Source organism: Oryx dammah, unplaced genomic scaffold (genome assembly GCF_014754425.2).
Source record: "Oryx dammah isolate SB20612 unplaced genomic scaffold, SCBI_Odam_1.1 HiC_scaffold_8, whole genome shotgun sequence".
In the NCBI taxonomy this organism is placed as follows: domain Eukaryota; kingdom Metazoa; phylum Chordata; class Mammalia; order Artiodactyla; family Bovidae; genus Oryx; species Oryx dammah.
Window position 1 is genome coordinate 14,096,590 of NW_024070192.1, and position 21,324 is coordinate 14,117,913.

Genomic DNA, 21,324 nt, shown 5'->3' on the forward strand with positions numbered 1-21,324 from the left:
TCCTAGGTAACCCGGCTGCCGCCCCTCTCCCCAGCCCCGTGGGCGGCGGCTTCTTTAACAGACACGACCAATCGCACACCCATTTCCGCGGCCGCTCCCGGCGCGCTGGTAGGGGCTGGATTGGCCGGGCCTGGCGCGAGGCCGGCTCCGCCCCCGCCGCCCTCTGGTTGGCGGCGGCGGCCGCGGGCGCGGGGCGGGTCCGCCGGCGGGGCGGGGTGGCCGGTGCCCCGGGGGCGGGCGGGCGGCAGGACGGCGGCCCGAGCCCGAAACGGAGCGGGGTCTGCAGCGGCCGTGAAGCACGGGCGCCGGCGCAGTACAATGAGGCAGCCAGTGGATCCGGGGTGAGCGCTCCCGGGGCCGGGCGGAGCGGTGGAGGGAGCGCCCACCGAGAAGGCCGGGGCTGGGGGCGGCTCCGGCTCCTCAGGGTCCGGGGGCCGGCGGCCGTTGGCGCGGCTGGGCGCGGGGGTCCGGTCCCCCAGGGCCCCGCCCCGCTGTCACGGTCCCGGTTAAGTTGACATGGACACCTACCAGCGAGGCCCCCGGGCGCACCCTTCTTTCCTCTGGGGGCGGTGTGGGGCGGTCTGGGCTTGACCCCGCCAGAGGTGCCCGCCGGCCAGCCCCCTAGCCTGCCGTCCACGGGCTCCGGGCTCGGCCCCGGTTGGGGAGCACCGTCCACACTCAAACTGACGGAAAACAGCTTGTGATTTTATGAATGGGGCCCCGGGTTCTGGTCTCCCCCGGCGCTCACGTCGCGAAACGCCTGGAAGTCGAGAACCGCAGTTACTTTTAAGCGGATCTTTCAGAGGCTCTCAGCTCCTCGGGTTGTTTTTCGCCAGCTCTTGGAAATCGCGGGTGGCAGTGGGTGGTTTGCGTGCCTTAGACTTGAGACGACGGCGTTCCGAACGCCGGGGGTTTTGGAAGGTTAACAAGTGACATTGGGCTGAGGCCTAACGCCAGGTGCCCTGCCCGGAGCGCGGGGTGTGACGGCGGAGGCTGTGCTGCTGGTGAGCGCAGGAACGAATCGGTGGGATCAGAGATGGGCAGAACAGCTCCCCAGAACGCTCGGCTGACGCGGGAGTCGGTGCAGGGGAGTTTTCCCCTCTTGAAAATGCCTTTTGGAAAACTTAGCCCCTCGGTGGGTTGATGGTTACTGAAACCATCGGTTGTTATGGTTGCAGGGCATCTAATGTAAGGGCAAAGCCTGTCTCCACCCTCGCTCTTCTTCCAAAGCCGTGAAGTACTTTGTCACTACCGTCTTTAAGAGACGCTGCCTATGGAGGGCATACTTTTTTATTTGGAGGAAAAGCGTGGGCTCCATGAAGGCAAGAGTGCTGCCATATTCATGTTTGAAGTTCTAGGTTGTGACACCTCGACTGCTCTGCGCAGACCTTGAAAAGAACCAGCCGTTCGCATTTTGACGGTTTTCATCAAAGGCTTTAAAGGAGTCCTTTCAGGAGCCTGATGTAAGCTGGGAGGAGAACAATGAGTAACTTTTATATGGAAGCCAATAAGGAAAAAGGGAGACGCAAATGGTCCTTGAACTCTGGAATGGGGAGTGTTTGCAGAGTTTAGATTTTTTTTTTTTTTTTTGACCACCCAGCTAATGAGATCTTAGTTCTGGGACCAGGGATCCAACCAGGGCCCTAGGCAGTGAGCACACAAAGTCCTTACCACTGGACTGCCAGGGAATTCCCGAAAGTCTGGGTTTGTGGATTTAGAGCTGGGTGACACAGTGCAGCTTGTCTCCAGGGAGGTATTGAAAGAGCAAAAGTGCCATTTTTGTCAGCTCTGGTTGTTGTTGTTTAGTCACTAAGTCGAGTTCTACTCTTTGCGGCCCCGTGGACTGTAGCCTGCCAGGCTTCTCTGTCCATGGGGTTTCCCAGGCAAGAATACTGGAGTGGGTTGCTATTTCCTTCTCCAGGTGATCTTCCTGACTCAGGGATCAAACTGCCTGAGTCTCCAGAATTGGCGGGCAGATGCTTTACCATTGAGCCCCTACGGAAGCCCTATTAGCTCTTACCCAACCCTTAAATCATTACAGCATTCTTTCAGATTCTTCTAAAAGTTGGTGATTGAGCTCAACTTTATGTAAAACAAACAGCCTCCTGAGATGATGAGGGTAGAGTGGGATTTTTGCCATACGGTTTCTTTTTTTCACATGGGCCTCAGGGTTGGGGGTGGTGGAGAGCTGTGGGTGAACTGGACTTGCCTGCTTTTATCTCCAGGAAAGGTGCTATGCCTGAGAGGAAGGAGATTAACAAACCGATTCAGATAATGGTGGTAAGTGGCCCAAGGGCTGGACAGAGGAAGGGGAAGAGAGAGTGCAGGGGTTTTGGTGGGACTAAGGGGACCAGGCCTTGTTGGAGGTTTGAAGAGCAAGTAGAAAGTCATCACGTGAGAGGATTGGAGAAATAGCATTGCTGAGTGTATCGTTTGCATATTAGAGATTATGGTTTTGGGATGAGAAGAGATTATGGTTTCTGGAAAAGAAGCGGGAAAGACTGTTGTTAGTCTTTTAGGTCGGATAAACGTATAGGATGTTTGGGAGTTCTGGTCCCAGTGAAATGACATGCAGTCAAAAAATATTCACTCAACTAATTTTTGTTGAGAGTTGGCCATGTGCCAGAAACTTTGAGGCATTCTGCGTACAAAGGAGAAAAAAGGCTGGTCAGGAGTTTGTTTCTGCATCCATATGACTCACCTTCCCTCCCAAAGCTCATAACTTATGAGGATTTTCTGAAGCTCTTGAAGAAAGAAAGAGGTGAAATGCACAGAATATTACTTAATGTAAGAATGAATTAGGACAGTGGGGAAATCCCGCTGTAGGTCACTTTTGGTATCAAACTGGATCTTCCAAGACTGCTTTTCTGTGTCAGATTTGGTATCTCTTTATCCTCATATCTGTTGATCAGTGTCTTTTGATGGTGTTGCTGCTGCTGCTGCTAAGTTGATTCAGTCGTGTCCTACTCTGTGCGACCCCACAGACGGTAGCCTACCAGGCTCCCCCGTCCCTGGGATTCTCCAGGCAAGAACACTGGAGTGGGTTGCCATTTCCTTCTCCAATGCATGAAAGTGAAAAGTGAAAGTGAAGTCACTCAGTCGTGTCTGACCCTTAGTGACGCCATGGACTGCAGCCTACCAGGCTTCTACCTCCATGGGATTTTCCAGGCAAGAGTACTGGAGTGGGTTGCCATTGCCTTCTCTGTTTGATGGTGTTAAGTTCTTTTTAACCTTTCCCTCTGTCAGTGAGTTTACTCAGAAGTTTGGAAGTCAGGCAGCTGTCCCTGCCCTCCAGGTGCTTCCAGTTCATTTTCTTTGCCTGAGTGGCCCTCAGGGTCAGCTTTCTTCTATCTGATCCTGATTCTCACCAGAGTGTCCCCCTGGGGAATTGCTGAGGTCACAGGAAACTGTTTGTTCTTTAATTCTGTCCCAAAGCAAAAGGTGGTTGGTACAGAAAGAGCATTTGCTGAATTCCAGCTCTGCCATTGCTGCTTTCTCTGTGTATATTGGCTTGGCCATAAAGTTCATTCGGGTTTTCCCATAACTTCTTATGGAGAAACTTGAATGCATGTTTTGGCCAACCCAATATATCCTCTTTTGTTCTTGAGCAGCCCTCTAAGGGAGACAGATGCTGGTAGCCTCAATGTTGGACTTCCCAGGTGGTGCAGTGGTAAAGAATCCATCTGCCAATGCCAGAGAGACGAGAGATGCAGGTTCGACCCCTGGGTTGGGAAGATCCCCTGGAGTAGAACATGGTAACCTGCTCTAGTATTACCTAGAAAATTCCATGGACAGAGGAGCGTGGCAGAACAGTACATGGGGTCGCAAAGAGATACGACTGAGTGACTGAGCGGGCAGGCATGCGCAGGCACACACACACAGAGTCTCAATTTACAGGAGAGGAAAGTGAGAGCAGTTCAGTAGCTTGCCCAGGGCATAAGCTGCTTAGTTGGTGGAACAAGATCTTAGTTCTCTGACCAAGGATTGAACCTAGGCCCTCAGCAGTGAAAGCAGAGTCCTAACCACCGGGCCACCAGGGAATTCCCTGGAACAAGAACTTCAGCCTAGGACTTTCTGATTCCAGATGTATGTTTTCCGTAGTATACCAGTCGCTTTCGTAGAAGGAGAAAGGCAGGTTATCCTAGTCTAGCACAGTGCCTTCTTGGACATGTGAAAGGTCAGGTTCAGAGAACTGCCACAGTTGATGTGCTCATGGCGGGGCAGGTCTTAGCGCCCTGTGCCCTGTCTCTTTGTCAGGTATGTTTTTGGGTAATTCACATGACTCGGGAAATTTGAGTTTACTGCCATGAAAGGGTGACCAGACTTACCAGGTCTGTATCCCAGGACTTCTGTTTACCAGCTCTGTGACCTTGGGCAAACTGTTTTCTCTGTGTACCTGTTTCTTTATCTGTAAAATGGAACAGTGTTTACATTTCCACAAACGTAAGACAATACATTTTGTCTCATCTTAACATTTCTGTAAAGAAAAGAGAGTGAAAGTGAAGTTGCTCAGTTGTGTCTGACTCTTTGTGACCCCATGGACTGCAGCCTACCAGGCTTCTACCTCCATGGGATTTTCCAGGCAAGAGTACTGGAGTGGGGTGCCATTTCTTTCTCCAGGGGATCTTCCCGACCCAGGGATCGAACCCGGGTCTCCCGCATTGTAGGCAGATGCTTTCATAGTCTGAGTCACCAGGGAAGCCAAAGTATCTTTTAAATCTATGAGGTCTGACAGTTGCAGTTGGCAGGACTTCCTTTTTTCGTACATAAAATAACGGTGTCCTAGTGGGGTCCTAGACCAGATGAACCACGCTAGTACATTCTCTGTCGGTAGTTGTGAGGATTACAACGTGAGCCAGGAACATGTACACGTGATGCTGTCGAATGACAGAACGTAAGGTTAACTGGTAGGTGGCTCTGGAGGAAAGCTAGGGAGCATCTTGTAAGATTTGCCACTCGGAGCCCAGGCAGTAATCCACAATCTGTGGGCTGCAGGAACATTTTCCAGTTTGTGTGGAGCTCTGTCCTTTGGCTGACTCTTGTCCCCGTGAGAAGCATTAACTTCAGGAGCTAACCAGCCATGGACAGACAGCTCCCTGCCTATTCATTAAGTTCTTTGTCAACTTCAAATCCCAAGTTAAAAATAACTATCCTTATGAGAAGTTTGGAAACCTGGACTGATGTGAATACTCTTATGTGTGAATTTGAAAGCACCTCAGGGTTTTGTGCAAGATTCCATGTTGCCTCTGGCCAAGCTCCTTGTGATGCTTAATTGCATCGTGTGACGTGTCTGTGCAGCCCCATTTATCAGAGGGGTGCTCGGAGGCAAGTACGGAAACCCTGAGTTTCTGAGTGAGGTGCATAGAGCACTGCAGTTGGTATTAAGAGACCCGTTGGCCGTCCTGGGGGGTTCTCTAGTTACTATGTGTGTCTTGGGCACTTCATTTCCCTACTCTGGACCTTGAAGTTCTCTTCAAAGTGAGGACTTGATTTCTTAGCCTCCTCCTCCTGCTCCCTCCAATACAGTGTCATTGATTACGTGAGTTTATGAATTTAAGGATTTGTTTGAAGGGAAAGGACTCCTGAAGTCTCAGGTGGGTGTTTGGGCTAGTGCTTTTGTAATGAGAAACATGGGTAGGTGATATAACAATAAGAGTAACTGTCCTTTATGGAGAACTGCTGTGTGCCAGGCTCTGTCCCCACTCCTCAAGCTCACATCATCCTGTGAATGCTTACGCTCAGTCGTGTCTGACTCTTTGTGACCCTATGGACCGTGGCCCCCCAGGCTCCTCTGTCCATGGAATTTCCTAGGCAAGAATACTGGAATGAGTTGCCATTTCCCTACTGCAGGGGGTCTTCCTGACCCAGGGATCAAAACCCAGTCTCAAATCGTCTTCATTGGCAGGCGGATTCTTTACCCCTGAGCCATCTGGGAAGCCCTTACGAATAGTAGACCCTAGTATCAATCTTTTTCTAAGATGAGAAAGCCAAAGTTCAGAGTTAAGTAACATGTTCAAGATCATGCAGTGAGGACAAGGGCTTATGGCTGGGACTAGAACTCAGGCTTATGTTGCTCCCCAATGTGAGTTCTGTGGTTGTATCAGGTGGACCCTGCCTCATTTTGAAATCTTCTAAGCCATGTGCCCTGGAAGTTTTCTCAGTTCAAAAAGTGAGATTTCCATTTGCTTTGGGGTCATACATTCCCAGCCTCTTACTGTGTACTGATCCCAGTTTAAATTCTGAGTTCTCCTTTAGAACATCTGCTGTGTGTTGGGAGAACTTTGTTAAATTTAAGGACGAAGCCTATGGGAGCTGCAGAAGACTTAAGTCCTCTTTGGTTTTTCTTTGGTGAACAAAAGCCACAGGCCAGGCCACTGCGAGCATAGATAGGACTGTTGAGAGAAGAACCTGGCCTTTCTGTGAAGAAGCTGCTGGAGTGGCTGATGGGTGGGCTTTGAAACAACCTAGGGACCTTTGTTGGGTTTGCCCAGAAGATTGGTTCTAAGGGCTTCCCCCAGAGAGATGATTGGACACACTGAACCTCTCCCGGGCTTATCCTAACAGTTGAGACCAGGACAGGGCAAGAGGAGCCCTTTTCAACTTGTTTAGGTTTTGAGATTTAAACCCCCCCCCCCCCCCCCCCCCCCCCCCCGCCAATCCTTGCAGGATTATTCCTGCAAATAACCTTTGAGAATCCCAATATGCATTTCATAAGTTTCATTTCACGTTACTTAAAGCTGACGTAAGCTGGCCTGTTCTGTTTCTCAATTTGAAGTCCTTTCTTACACTTAATGTTGTCTTTTAAGCAGTGTTCCTCAAGATGTATGTATCATTTGGGGCTGGAAATACAAAATTAAAAAATCTTACCACTGAAAGGACTGACTGAACAGCGATCATCATTCATTAAACAAGTATCTCTCTGAGTGTCTGCTGGAGCCAAGCATTGTGCTTAGCATTGGAAAGAAATCCAGTGGGGAGCGAAACAGATGTGTTCCCTGCTGGCACACAGCACATTATGTAGTCTAGACAGTAAACAAGTCAACTGACTTGTGTTGTATACATTAAATTGTGAGAAGTTGGAAGTCTCCTTCCTCTGAGGGGGGAAAAAAACAGGCCCTGAGAAAGAATAAAGGGAGGGAGCCAGTGTTGGGAAGGCGCCTCAAGGGAGGGAGTGGCTTGTGGCCGGTGTGGCTGCGGTGAGGAGGGACCGAGAACATTTCTTGCAAGCCCCTTACAGACTTGCTTATGAAAAGTAGGCACAACATTAGATGGCCAAATAACCTGTGTATTTACTGAGAATATCAACTGCATTGAGCAAGATATAAGATATATATGAAAGAAGCTTCCCAGGTGGTGCCATGGTAATGAATCTGCCTGCCAGTGCAGGAGACACGGGTTCAATCCCTGGGTCAGGAAGATCCCCTGAAGAAGGAATTGGCAACCCATTCCAGTATTCTTGTCTGGAAAATTCCATGGACAAAGGAGCCTGGGCAGGTTACAGCCTATGGGGGTAACAAAGAGTTGGACACAACTGAGCGTGCGCGCACGTGCACATACAGTCACATACACACACGCACACATGAAAAGAATAAGAGTCTTCACAGTGGCTTGTGAAATCTTGGTCCCTTTCTCCCTCACAAGGAATCACATGTTTATTTTCAACATCCCTGGCAAATAAAATATACACAAACCCCAACTATGAGACTAACTAAAAAGCACTATTTTTTGGTGTATATTAAGTCCAGATTATAGCTGCTGCTGCTGCTAAGTTGATTCAATCGTGTCCGACTCTGTGCGACCCCATAGACGGCAGCCCACCAGGCTCCCCCGTCCCTGGGATTCTCCAGGCAAGAACACTGGAGTGGGTTGCCATTTCCTTCTCCAATGCATGAAAGTGAAAAGTGAAAGTGAAGTCACTCAGTCGTGTCCGACTCTTAGTGACCCCATGGACTGCAGCCTACCAGGCTCCTCCGTCCATGGGATTTTCCAGGCAAGAGTACTGGAGTGGGGTGCCATCGCCTTCTCCAGATTGTAGCATTCACTTATAAAATCAAGGAGGACACAGCTATATATTGAAAGTCTCTGTCCGTTAAACTTTTATGTGTGTTTTAAGGAGAGTTCAAGCCTGCAGAGAACCTCGTAGCAGCAGCTCTGTGGAACTCTTTCCGACAGACCCTTCTGCAGTGTTGAGAATGTGCTCCATCTGATACGGTGGCCTCTAGCTGCCTTGATTATCAAACACTTGCAAGGTGGCTAGTGCAACTGAAGAAATTGATGTTTTAATCTTAATTTTCAGTTAAATAGCTCCATGTGGCCACATTGATGGTGTCGTAAACCCTGGAGCTACACTGTTCAATCTCTGTGATAGGAAAAATCCTGCAGAAACTAATTTGGACAACAAATGAGAGAGCACAATACTTGTGTAGGTCCTGAACTCAGTATATTTTAGAGAAAAGGAGTGTGATTATGTAGAAGGAAAAATTGCCTCTTGGGGTTCACGGTCTTCCTCTGAGAGCACGGTTTTGGCAGCTCAGTAACCTGAGAGGTTAGATTTGATGCGGGATGTCTTCCAGGGCTCAGATCTTATGAAAGAAGGAGTGACTCTCTCCAGTGCAAAGCGCTTGTGCTGCTCTTGCATCACAGAAGCTTTCTAAGAGGTAGACGGGAATCTGTTGAGTGGCTCATATGAAGGTTTCAGGTGGTCGGGTGACCTTACTCTTGGTAGCTGCATTCACTGCAGGGGGGTTTAGAGGTTCAGAGGAGACATGCCAAGGGCCTGGGCTCTTAGTCACCTTTTTCCTCCCCAGCACATAGTACATGCTCAATAAATATGTTTCAAAAACGGGTGACAGTTTTTAAGAATGGATTTAAGAGCAAGTAAGGAGAGGAGCTTTAAATTTGTCTAGAAATTCTGAAAAATAGGTGCCAAAGGAAGTAAGTGTAATACCAGTGAGCTGCAGAGTGTATACAGCCAATATTTGCTGCCGGAGGTAATTGACATTTCTCTTCACTGCAAATGCAAGCTGGCTCTTATCTCGTCCGTTACCAGGTGCTGTTATTTTCATCTCTTAAATATCTCTTGAACGGTTCTCTTTCTCTTCAGCTTCACTGCCACCACTCTAGTCCAAACAACTCTCTTGGTTTTGAAGGCGGCAGCAGCCATCCCCCTGTTCTTCCCACAGCCACTTTCCCTCCGCTCTAATCTCTTCACCCCTCGGCAGCTGGAGTGGTCTCTTTCTCCTAAAAATTCCTAATATGATCACACCACATCCTTGTTCCCAATCCTAGGAAGGCTTCTTGTTGCTCCCAGGATAAGAGCCACATTCTGAACCTGGTCTGCAAAGTCCTGTGTGATTCAGCGCCCCCTGCCCGCCTCTGCGGCGGCCTGGCCCCAGGCCTCCCCTCTCAGTTAATTACAGACCATGACCCTTCTGTTCCCAACTGGAAGGGAGCTCAGCCTTTCAGGAACTGAACCACTGGGCATCTCCCTCTTCAGGAAGCAGCTCCGCCTCCTCACCTCAGTCCCTTTTTCTCTCTTGTTCTTTACACCACTTCTCGCTGTTGTTGTGACGTATTCTTTAGGAGACATCTGCTTTCCCACTTCTTCTGGGAGGGCAGGGACCTCATCCGTTGTGCTCGCGATTATATTCCAGTGCCTTGCTCAGCATCTGACCCACTGCATGAGCTTCTTAAATGTTTGCTGGGTGAGTGAATGAATGAGTGAATGAATGTAAGCACATGAGGAACATACGGGAATGCTCTCTAACACTTGGATTTATTGGAAGGATTGAATAGTTTTTAGAGCAGGATAACCTGAGAAGGGAAATGGCCAGGCTGGGGGCTGAGGGTGGAAGGATAGTCCATGGGCATCTGTGGTTGGAGCTGTCTGGTGGGTTTAGCGCTACCTTACAGGAGAAACATGTCTTGACCCATACTTGAAAAGCATTTGCCTGCCGAGTTAAGGGTGGCCCCCTGTCTGACTTCCTGTCCCTGCCCTCAGGAGGCATCACTCTCACTGAGTATATGCTTAGTTGCACTGGGCTCCAATTTAAGAACTCCTGGTTGGAGTCTTCCGTACACAACCCACAGACGGGGATGTGGTAGTCTTCCTGTCTTTCTAGAGTCAGGATTCTGCCCTGTTCATGTTTGTCTCTCCTTGCTTTCCACCATGGCTCTTACTCCCATTGGCACCCCTGGGCTGTGCCCCACAGGTGGTGGTGCTACTCCAAAATCATGCCAGGTGGGTCCTAAAAAGAGTTCTTGGCAGTGTTGTCCTCAGTCACCTCTGACTCTGCGACCCCATGGACTGTATGTAGCCTGCCGGGCTCCTCTGTGAGATTTCCCAGGCAAGGATACTGGAGTGGGTTGGATGGGTTGCCATTTCCTCTTCCAGGGGCTCTTCCCCACCTGGGGATCGAACCCTCGTCTCCTGCATTGGCAGGCAGATTCTTTATCGCTGAGCCACCTGGGAAGCATTCTTGGCAGCAGTGAGAGGGGATTCTAGTTGTGCCTTGTCCGGGAAGAGACTCCAGCCGCTGGGAAGAACAGAGGCAGCTGTGTTCAGTCCTGCCCCTGCCGGTGAGGAGACGTCCCCTGCCTGGGCCACTTCTAGCTGAGGGGATGAGCCTGCGGGTGCTCATCAGATGTTCTTGTAATGTGGGAGAGACTCATAGGCGAAACCTGGATCTTCACCAGAAACTATGAATTTCTAGCTAGGAAATGGAAGGACTTGGCAGAGATGGTGGTTACATTTCTTCTATAACTTTTGTGATTCTGAAAGAGAAACTGGGATGTTTTCTCAGTTTGATGGGATGTCACTAGCTGGTTTCCTAGGTAATGTGTGTCTTTGTTTTTATTTTTGGAAGGAAGGGACTGGTTCCCTGAACCAGAGCCTCCAATAACCAGAGAGGAGGTATTTCATGAAGACCAGAGTGATATGTCTTCCGGGAGTCTTGCAAGTCTGGTTAAGAAGGCTGAGCTGAATATTAAGGGGACAGAAAAGTGTCCAGGAAAATGGCAGAACCAGAGACTATAGAGACCTGTGTGACTGGGCAGCAGTGTGGGTACAGAAGTGGTGCCCAGGAACTCCCAAGTGGGAAGCGGCATCAGCTGGTTGAGAACGCCACTGGTGGAGGGTGAGCAGGTGATACCTCCATGCCCTGGAAGCCTGAATAGCTCAGCCAGGTGACTATGATCTGGTGAGAGGGAGGATTAGAATAGAGCCAGGTAGTGTGGGTACACCTGGCTCTAAAAGGAAACCCTCTGCGAGCTTCACTGTGTGCCCTGATCATGGGAGGCCGGCGAGGAGCGTTTCAACGGTGATGGAGCAGAGGCCAGGTTATGTCACTGTGGGACTCTGCCTGCCAGACTGAGGAGGCAATGATTTCTTTTTTTCGTAGACAGATTTTAAAACACGCCTCCTGGCGGGTGTAGTGGACCAAGCAGATGTCTGTATAAGGTGCATTCCATTCAGAGTGGACCATGTGGTAGGTCCCAGCCCTACCTTGTGATCATCTTACCTCTGAGAGCAGGTAAAGGGACGTGTGTGCATGTGTGTATGCGTGTGGTCCTGCTGGGGCCTAATGGTGACAAATGCGGACAAGCTGGTTGATAGCGAGGACAGGGGGGCACCATGCAGACAGCAAGGGGCCTGTGGCTTCGGCCAGCAGTAGGCAGAGAGCGCGGGGTAGGGGAGGCCGGCTCCACGGCGCCTGCTCTCCACCCTGCAGTCACTGGGCTGAGCATCTCCTACCTCATTTTATTGCTTCCTTTGATCAAATTGAGGGACCTGCTCCTCACCTGAGCTGGAAGGGAGGCTATCCGTGTGTCCTCAGCGTCCAGATGTCCGTCAGAAGTGACCTCTGAAACATTAGCCCAGGGCAGTGACTAGTCTATGTGGCCTCTGATCGGTTTCCCATTCCCCCACCCAGGTTCAGGATAGAAATAGTGGGGTCTCCTAGTACCTGTGCTGGGAAGTCTGAAGGGAGCCATCCTCAGGGAAGGTGGAGCTGCAGGCTTTGGCTAAGTTCACAGGCAAGATCGAAGTGGAAAATAAGTCAAGAGTAGTGGAAAGCCCAGGGGAAAGGAGTTGCTTTTGTTTTAATTTCCCAGGGTAGGCTAATGACTGTGGGGAGGTGATGAGTGGTATTCGATCCTGATGGGGTAGGTTATAGTAAAGCAGGAACATTAATTTTTTTTTTTTTTAAGGCTAAAACTCCCAACAGAAATGACTATTGATCATGCTCTGAGCCTGAAACCAAACTCATTTGGTCATTTGAGCTTTTGTCTTCAGGCTTGACTGTGATCGAGAGGGGTGTTGGCAGAGGCTTAATAGCATGCAGTGAAATTTTATTTCATGAGGTCTGATTTGTGGTACGAAAATCTCATAGAAGGAAAGAAGCACAATTTGAGTTTCAGAATTAGGTGATAAGAGTCACTTTTGGCAGCACAGGGAACAAGTACAGGGCCCAGGGTTTTCTGGGGCAGATGGTCAAGAGGTTCTTCCAACTATGTAAATTTATGATGCCAGAGTGTTAATCTCACAGATTAAAATGTAAGACATGTTTAAAGTATATACATTTTTGACCCACAGCTAAGAAGAAATCTTCCAGAAACTGCCGACTTAAGTGTTTTCTAAAACCTCCCTCTGCTGGGGCTTGATGAGAATTTTAATCTTTCTATGTTATCTGTCAGAGTTGTTGACCTGTTAACTTCCATTTCCCCTTCCCAGAAATGCTGTCCTGCCTCCCCTGGGCTCCTCCCAAGTGCTGCAGTGGGGTCTCCTGGCCTCTCACCCACCTCTGCGCTGAGGGAGCACAGAGCAGGTGAGCTCTGGTAATTGGTTAGTGTTGAGTGAGGGGGTGCTCAAGCTCAGGAAGAAAGGAGTATATTTTTGGCCACATTTTTCTGTTTCAGGAGTTCTTTTCTACAGGTCTAGCAAATGGGTACTTCCAGCATGAATGAGAGGTTTTCGGTTTCTTGCTTTGGCAACAGTGCAGCAGGGGCAGGTATGTGGTTCAGCCCTGCCGGCCCCTTTGCCTGCCTGTGGTTGTGGGCGTCCCATCAGGATCTCTCAGTGGTGTGGTGCTGTTGCTAAGGGAGTGGGCTGGCCAGACAAGTGGGAAGCCTGGAGACTGGCTTTAGAAGCCCTCCTCCAACCACCGTGAGGGTTTCAGGCCAGATTCTTTGAGGCTTGAGAAAGGGCTTGTCAAATAGGTTATCCCCATATTGAGTTAGTGTGGGCTAACTCCAAGGATCCCTTGAGCATTCAGCAGATGACGCTGCTCAGAAGACAGAGGCTGTGCTTGGGGACTGTCACTGGGAGGCCTGGACTCTCTCAGTGAGTGTCAGTCTGCTGTGAATCTCCTAAAGGAAGTCCTTACCCACTTTGCCATTCTTTTTTTAAAGATGGCATTTCAAAAATCTTAAAGCCGGTATTTGAATAGCAATTAAATCTGATAAATTCTTAATTATAAAGTGGTTGAAAGTGAAAGTCACTCAGTCCTGCCTGACTCTTTGTGACCCCATGGACTATACAGTCCATGGAATTCTCCAGGCCAGAATACTGGAGTGGATAGCCTTTCCATTCTCCAGGGGATCCTCCCAACCCAGGAATTGAACCCAGGTCTCCCGCATTGCAGGTGGATTCTTTACCAGCTGAGCCACTGGTTAGTTAGATTCTTTTTTCCCAGGTTAGTAGTTTATAAGCCAATGTGCCAGTTTTTCTATTTTTCTCTTTTAACTAAAGTACGTTTTGGAATTTTCATTTGTTTTTCCATTTGGGGCCTATTTGTGGAGTGTCTAGAAAGTAACCAGCTGTTTTCCCAGTAAGGTCTTGGTTCCAGGAGTAAAAAGTCCTGGTGACGCTTTGGGAAGTGCTAGACCAGTGTTGTCCTAGAGCAGAACCTCAGCCTTCTCGGACGGCCTACAGAGCATGCACCCACCCACCAGAGGGGTGTGGATCAAGACACTACCACCCCCCTTACTAAAAACAGTGCACTGAGTTCTTTCAGCCAGGGTTTTTAACTTTGGGCTGGGGAAGGGAGAAGTCTTTGTCTTCTCACAAGTTGAATGTGAAATCTTGTGGGCATTTGTGCATGTGCGTTTGGCTGCAGTGGCAGTGATGGTGGTGGTAGGCCGGGGTGTTGATGTTTATCAGGTTAAGGAAGAACTCCAGCTCTAAAGTTTCTTTATGTTTCGTCTCAAAAGCTCTGAAGCCAGGTTTTTAGAAAGGAGGGACCAATTTCAGAGTAGAGGGAGAACCTGGAACAAAGGCTCCAGGGTCCCAGCGGGTAGGAGTCTGTGCATGCAAGCCTGGCTTCTCCTCACCAGTCATGCCAGGCTAGCCTGGACCCCTGAGATTCTCTTTCCTCGCTGCTGGCCTCTTTGCCCTCCTCAAATCCTTAAGATGTCCTTTGTGGGAGAGCACTGGATAAATTTGTCCTCTGAACCAGGTGTCTTATACCAAGGTATCTTCTCCTTGGTTTCCTTAGTCAATTTCTTTTCATCAGTGCCCCAGTCTCTCCCCTCAACCCCCTAAATTTTCACGAGGCTTCTCTTTTCTTGGGTTTATCTCTTTTATACCACCTTTTCTTCTTTCTGTTTTTATCCTAATGCCTTCTAAGTTAATCTTTTCCCTCTCGTGGGCTTTTCTGTTGGGTCTGGTGATTCTTGGTCTGCAGCCAGAAAGGGGGCCCTGAAGTAGAAAGAGAACTGGGAGTCTGAGCCTTGCAGCCTTGTTCGACTCTGCCCCTTGGGTCTCAGCTTACCATTCCTAGCCTGAAGTCCAGCAGTCTCCTTTTGCAGCCTCTAACTGGTCAGGAACCCACACCTGCCCTCCCTGTCACCGGCTGCCTTCTTTCCTTGTGGACCTCATGTGTGTCCTAGGATATGAGCTCTGCTTATGAAAGTATGATTCTGTTTTATATTCCTTATTCTAGTTTTGCTAGAGGCAGCAAAGACAGAAGAAATTGCTTTCAGAAGGACCGTTCTTGGGACTTCCTTGGCGGTCTAGCAGTTGAGACTCTGTGCTTCCACTGCCAGGGGCTTGGCTTGTGTTCGATCCTGGTTGGGGAACTAAGATTCCCCCATGCCATGCGGTGCAGCCAAAAAATTAAAATAAAATAAAAAGACCGTTCTTGCAGGGGCGGACCAGTGTATGGCAGCACTGGTGACATGAGTGTTGTTATAGCAGAACCCTGTTACGTTTACAGAGGTGATCATCAGCTACCTTTGGTAGTCTGAGTTTCTTCCCCTCTCTGAATTTCTCCTCCAGTGTTCTGGGGGGTCGGGGATCTGGCCCTGAAAGGGGTCTTGGAGGAAGGTCTTCTTCTCTTGCTCCTTCTGAGGATTCGGTAGCTCCCCGGCAGCACACACCTTCATGTGAAGGCGGGCATGTGATCCAGGAGGCTCTGCTTAGGAAACCAGATCTCTTAATTGATAGAGCCAGCTCCTGTGCTCGTAATGCAAGCTGTTGGTAATTACAAAAAACCTACCGTGAAACTCATCTAAAATTAACGAAGAGTCAGCACTGTGGACTGTAAATACAGAGGAAGTTATGGCCCTGGCTCTGTTTCCCGAAGTTGAATTATTTCTCGCCAGCCCCTAAGTTTTCCTTCTCCCCATGGTACCTGGGACCTCAGTCAGTTTACCTCCCTCCTCCTCTGTCCCATTTTAATGGAAAGCTATCCAAAAAATGCAGTGCATTCCCAAGTCAGCTGTTTGGGATTCTCCATTCCACCTTTCTATCAATGCAGAGACGTGAAAGGTCTGTTTACTGTTTAAAGAAAACAGTAAAACACGTGGGAAACAGAAACTTGGGAGTGAAAACCAGCCTGATGAACAGAACGTGTCTGCTTTTCCTGACTTCGATTTTTTAAAAAGGAGGACTGTTCAATACTTCATTTCGTGTGTATGTCAGCATGTCAAGCTCTCTAGACCGCCGCTTACATATGCCATGATAGATGGCTGAGGCATTTTGAGGTTAAAATCTCTACTCCTTTGGCAACATGTACTTTTCAGACATACCATCCCCCCCTTGATTTAATAGGCAGGATCTCTGGTCTGTGTGACTTGAAAAGAAACTGACTAGTCCATTTAAATAGATTTCAATTAGGATAATGGCTTTGAGACATCTCACAATGGTACATTTTCTAGACTATTTAAGATAGAATTGTCAAATTATAGCAAATAGAATTAGAAATTATTTTACAATTTTCTCAGCAGATTGTAATTTCCCCTTTGCTGTATCTAAGTCATTCTCGAAATAATAGCATAAAGGTACCTTTTTCTAAAAACTTGATTATTTTCCAAATACAGTGGTACCTTTTGGTTTAGAAGAAATGCTAGAGGGAGATGGTAGTCCAGGAGAACAAGCAGAAAACAGTAATTTTCAGCCTTTCATTGTACCTTTGGTCACATTTTTGGAATAAAGACCAAAAATTGCCATTTGTGTGAAAGAACATTGGTAACTGGGTACACGTGAAATTACAGTGAGATTTTAGAGTAACAAAGTCACTTTCTTCCATGGCTTGTAGAAACAAAGGGCGTGTGATCAGCAGGTCCAGCATCTGGGATTGACGAAGTGGAGAGTTTATGTAATCTGTAGTGTATTTAAATTTCCATGTTAGAAAAACCTCACAGAGAGCAAGTTTATTAAAACCAAAATTAAAAAAATTTTTTTAATGGGAGGGCAAATGTACAAGTACTAATTCTTACAGAATGTTGAAAATTCTTTAATATCTAGGACACAGTATGTTGAGAGGGTCAGAGACCAGTGGAAACAATGACTTTAGGGTTACATTTTGATGTAGAAATGCTCAGCCGAAGATAAAACTTGCCTGGGAGGAAAGTTTCTATGGAGAAGTGTCCTGTATCTTGAGTGATGTACTGAAGCATTGAAGACTCAACATTAATTTTGATATTGCTTAGGAAGGTGGATAAAATAATGTGTTTCTGAGTTAAAAAAAAAAAAAAAAAAGAAACAAAAACCCAGTAAGTTATTATGACGTGTTACCAGCTTCCAATGGAAAATGTCAACATCCAGGAGTCTAAAGCAAACTCAGGAATCAGCATCCTAAGTGCAGACCTTGCTGACTCACCCTCTTGATTTCAGGGGCTGTCATAGCTGTGAGGTCCGGCGGTCTGTCATTGGGATCCCCAGGAATGTGGGAGATCTGCACCACAAAAGTATGGGAGCTAGTACTGCCGATTCCTAGTATACTTCCTGGAAAAAGTGTTTGACTCCAGGCAGGTCCTAACTTGTTAGAAACCGGCGGCGGCTCTGAGAAGCTTTGCGTGCTTACTTAATTGTGTCTGACTCCTTGCAACCTCATGGACTGTAACCCAACAGGCTCCTCTGTCCATGGGATTTCCCGGGCACGAATACTGGAGTGGGTTGCCATTTCCTTCTCCAGGGGATCCTCCCAACCCAGGGATTGAACCTACATCTCTTGAGTCTCCTGCACTGCAGGTAGATTCTATACTGCTGAGCCATCAGGGAAACTCGTTTCCCAAAATAACCCAAAGGAAAAAGTTCTGCTGCCCTTTAAGTGGTACTTTAACTGTTTTTAGGCCATGCACTTTTGAGTCTCTGAACCCCATGAGATCTCTCTAGAAAACCACACATGTACACACAGATCAATTTTGCATGTAGACATAAAAACCCTTGATTTACAGTAAGAGGCAAGTTTTTGGAGAGAATTTTAGAAGGGAGTTTGCTGCTATTACACCATTTTTCATTGGAGAGTTCAGGCTGTGGCTTGAAAATGTACCTTGTGGGTTGTTGGACAGTAAGTTTGGACAGGGCTGGAAGCTGCAGCCAGGCCTCATTCTGAGAAAGTCATGTGACCTGAGAGTAGTGCCTCTGGAAGGTACAGCTCCCTTCCCCGACAGAGCTGGGCCCAGGATTTCCCATTAGGGACTTTGGGGAGAAGGTTCTTTTTGTCTAAGGGCAAATTATGTAGAAGAGCAGTACCAACTCTGCATTTATTTCCCTAGTTATCTGTGTGTGTTTTCCCTTAGTGGAAAGACAGATACAGCCTTTGACCCAGTGAGTTTTTAATTTGCTAGGTAAATCGCTTGTTATATTAGTTTTAAAGGAGGCATTGCCTGCTTTATTATGGCATAACATGACTTCAGAGTTCTCCCATTTGAGAATATATGTGTTTAAGAAAGTACCTTGAGAAAACTGCATTTGTTGGATTTGTGTCCTGGCTTCAGATCATCTGTTGCGCATTCCACCAGCCTTCCTGTATGAGGCAAGCTGGGGGTCAGGTGCTTCTGACCCAAGGGCAGACCCTGGAGCCGCAGGTCTGGAGTCCTGTTGTTAGCAGTACTTCTTTAATTTCCACTTCTGACCCCTTCCTGCCACCTCAGTGGATGGTGACTTGCAGAGAAGCCTTTATTTATGCCATTGAGGTCTAAGAACTCAGCACCACTCAAGAATATTCCCCCTTGTCCTGAAGGATCCTCATCTTTGACACAGCATCCAGGCCTGTATAGTCAACAGTATGGTTTTTCCAGTAGTTATGTACAGATGTGAGAGTTGGATCACAAAGAAGGCTGAGTGCCAAAGAATTGGTGCTTTCAAACTGTGGTGCTAGAGAAGACTCTTGAGGGTCCCTTGGACGGCAAGGAGATCAACTCAGTCAATCCCAAAGGAAATCAGCCTTGAATATACATTGGAAGGACTGATGCTGAAGCTCCAGTACTTTGGCTACCTAATGCGAAGAGCTGAGTCATTGGAAAAGACCCTGGCGCTGGGAAAGATTGAGGGCAGGAGAAGGGGGCAGCAGAGGATGAGGTGGTTAGATAGTATCATCGACTCAATGGACATGAATTTGAGCAAACTCCAGGAGGTAGTGAGGGACAGAGGAGCTTGGCATGCTGCAGTTCATGGGGTCGTAAAGAGTTGGATCCAACTTAGTGGCTGAACAACAACCAGGTTTCCTAAAAGAAATGCATTTTCTGAGCAGAAACAATGTGCAGAGTGGTCCTGTGAGAGGAGAGGGACCATGCCCACAGTCCTTAGTTAGGAAGGCTTGTGTTCCTGGGAAGGGTATTACTGAGTAAAGAGGATCTGGGTTTTAAATTGGATCTCACTTGTTCATAACAACAGTTATGTTATATTCAGGAGCTAAAACCTGATGCCCAGTTTCTAAAAATATACTCAACTGTAAATAACAGGTTTATCTTCTCTTCGGTATGGAATTTTCTGAAAAGGACATAAACAATTTACTTAGGTATCATATACAGTGTTCATGTGTTCATTCAACCAGTAAATATTTTAAGTGTCTGCTCTGTACAAAACTGGGGTCACAGCAGCAAACAAACTACGTTTCTGCCTACATAGAGATGTATTCTGTGAGGGGAAGAAGTAACTACCATATAACATAGTGTTCTGAAAAATAAAGAGAATAAAGGGATGGGGAGACGTTCTTGGAGAGGGTAGTCGAGAAGGTCTTTCTGAAGAGGAAGCATTTGAGATGAGTCCTGCCATTATTTTTATTGCCATGAATTTGGGGGAGTAACAGTTGTCTTTGAGCCCGTGGAATTCAGTGAGGCTTCTCTGTAGATGATTGTGATTACTTTGAAGGACCTTTTGAAGAGTCAGGACTTTGGCGTCAGTGGCCTTTTGAGGGAGTGATCTGGCCTTATCTGGTTTGGTGCCCTCTTTTCCTTACTGTCAGTTTTCTTGCGGCAGGAACAGGAGAGATGAAGTTGCTGCTGATGTCTTGGCCGAGGTTCAAAGCAGACTGAGCATCTCCCTGCTTGCTGTCCAGTTGGCTTTGAGCTCTGCCACTGTACCTGGCTTTCTGATGTTATCTGTGCCCAGCAGTCTTTAAAATGTGTGAACCCGTTTGTTAATTTTTGCTTTTGTTGCCTTTGTCTAAGGAGATGAATCTAAAAGAATAATATCAAAGAGTGTGTTGCCTGTGTTTTCTTCTAGAAGTTTTATGATTTCAGGTCTTACATTAAAGTCTTTAATCCATTTGAAGCTTATTTTTATAGTTGGTATAAGAAAATGGTCCAGTTTCATTCTTCTGCATGTAGCTGGCCAGATTTCCTAACATCATTTGTTGAAGAGGCTATCTTTTTTCCCCATTGTATATTCTTGCCTCCTTTGTTGTTCATTAATTGACCATGTAAGTGTTAGTTTCTTTCTGAGCTGTTTGTTCGGTTCCATTGATTCGTGTGTGTGTGTATTTGTGTTGGTGCCATACCATTTTGATTGTCACAGTTTTGTAGCACAGTTTGAAATCAAGGGATGCAGCACATCCAGCTTTGTTCTGCTTTCTCAAGATTGCTTTGGGTATTTGGGATCTTTTGTGTTTCCATATGAATTTTAGGATTTTTTGTTCTAGTTCTGTGAAAAAAATCTCATTGGTATTTTGATAGGGATTGGATGAAATCTATAGATTTTGCACAGTAAAGGAAACCATCAACAAAATGAAAAGGCAGCCTACTGAATGGGAGGAGATATTTGTAATTGATACACACACACACACACACACACACACACACACACACACACACACACACACACACACAGGAATATTACTCAAACATAAAAAAGAATGAAATCTTGACATTTGCAACAGCATAAATGGATCTAGAGTGTTCTATGCTGAGTGAGATGAGTGAGAGAAAGACGAATACCATATGATCTCACTTTTATGTGGAATCTAACAAGTCAAACAAAACAAAACAGAAATAGGTGCAGAGAATAAACTAACTGGTGGTTGCCAGAGGAGAAAGGAGTATGTGATGGGCAAAATAGAAGAAGAGGATTAAGTGGTATAGACTTTCAGTTAAAAAATAAATTAAGTCATGGGGATGTAATATACAACATAAGGAATATAGTCAATAATATCGTAATTATTTTTTATGGTGATAAAAGGTTACTAGACTTATCATGGCTGTCATCTCATAAAGTGCTTAAATGTCTATTCATTGCTATATACCTGAAACTAACATAGTATTGTGTATCAACTCTACTAAAAAAAAAGAAAAATTAGGAAATTTTAAAAATAAATAAAAAGTAAAAATAAAATGTATGAACTGACTTCTTCACCTGTCACTTCAGGAGGTCTAACCACCTGATTGCTTTCTTTAGGACGTTCGCCACACCATATGACCTGAGCTGGCCCTTAGTCCCAGACACAGGGGGCCTGGTTGTAGGGTGAAATATGGCAGCTGTTGGCCTAAGGCTGTTTTTTCGTGATACCATTTTTAAGCACTGAATCACAAAATTATGAAACAATTTTTTAGGAAGCAGTGAACTATGGACGGAGGTTCATGACATTGTACAGGAGACAGGGATCA

At 47.1% G+C, this 21,324-nt stretch overlaps 1 protein-coding gene across 2 annotated transcripts in view; it reads left to right on the plus strand.

Annotated features, from left to right (window-relative positions):
• The first annotated feature begins 212 nt into the window (after positions 1-212).
• The window catches only part of TEX2 (testis expressed 2), a 110,918-nt gene continuing 89,806 nt past the window's right edge, over positions 213-21,324 (plus strand). The window contains exon 1 of one of the 2 annotated variants that reach the window (XM_040244972.1): positions 213-341. The gene's annotated coding sequence lies outside the window, so the exon portion shown is untranslated. The remainder of the gene's footprint in view (positions 342-21,324) is intronic. The other variant, XM_040244973.1, reaches the window with a different exon arrangement.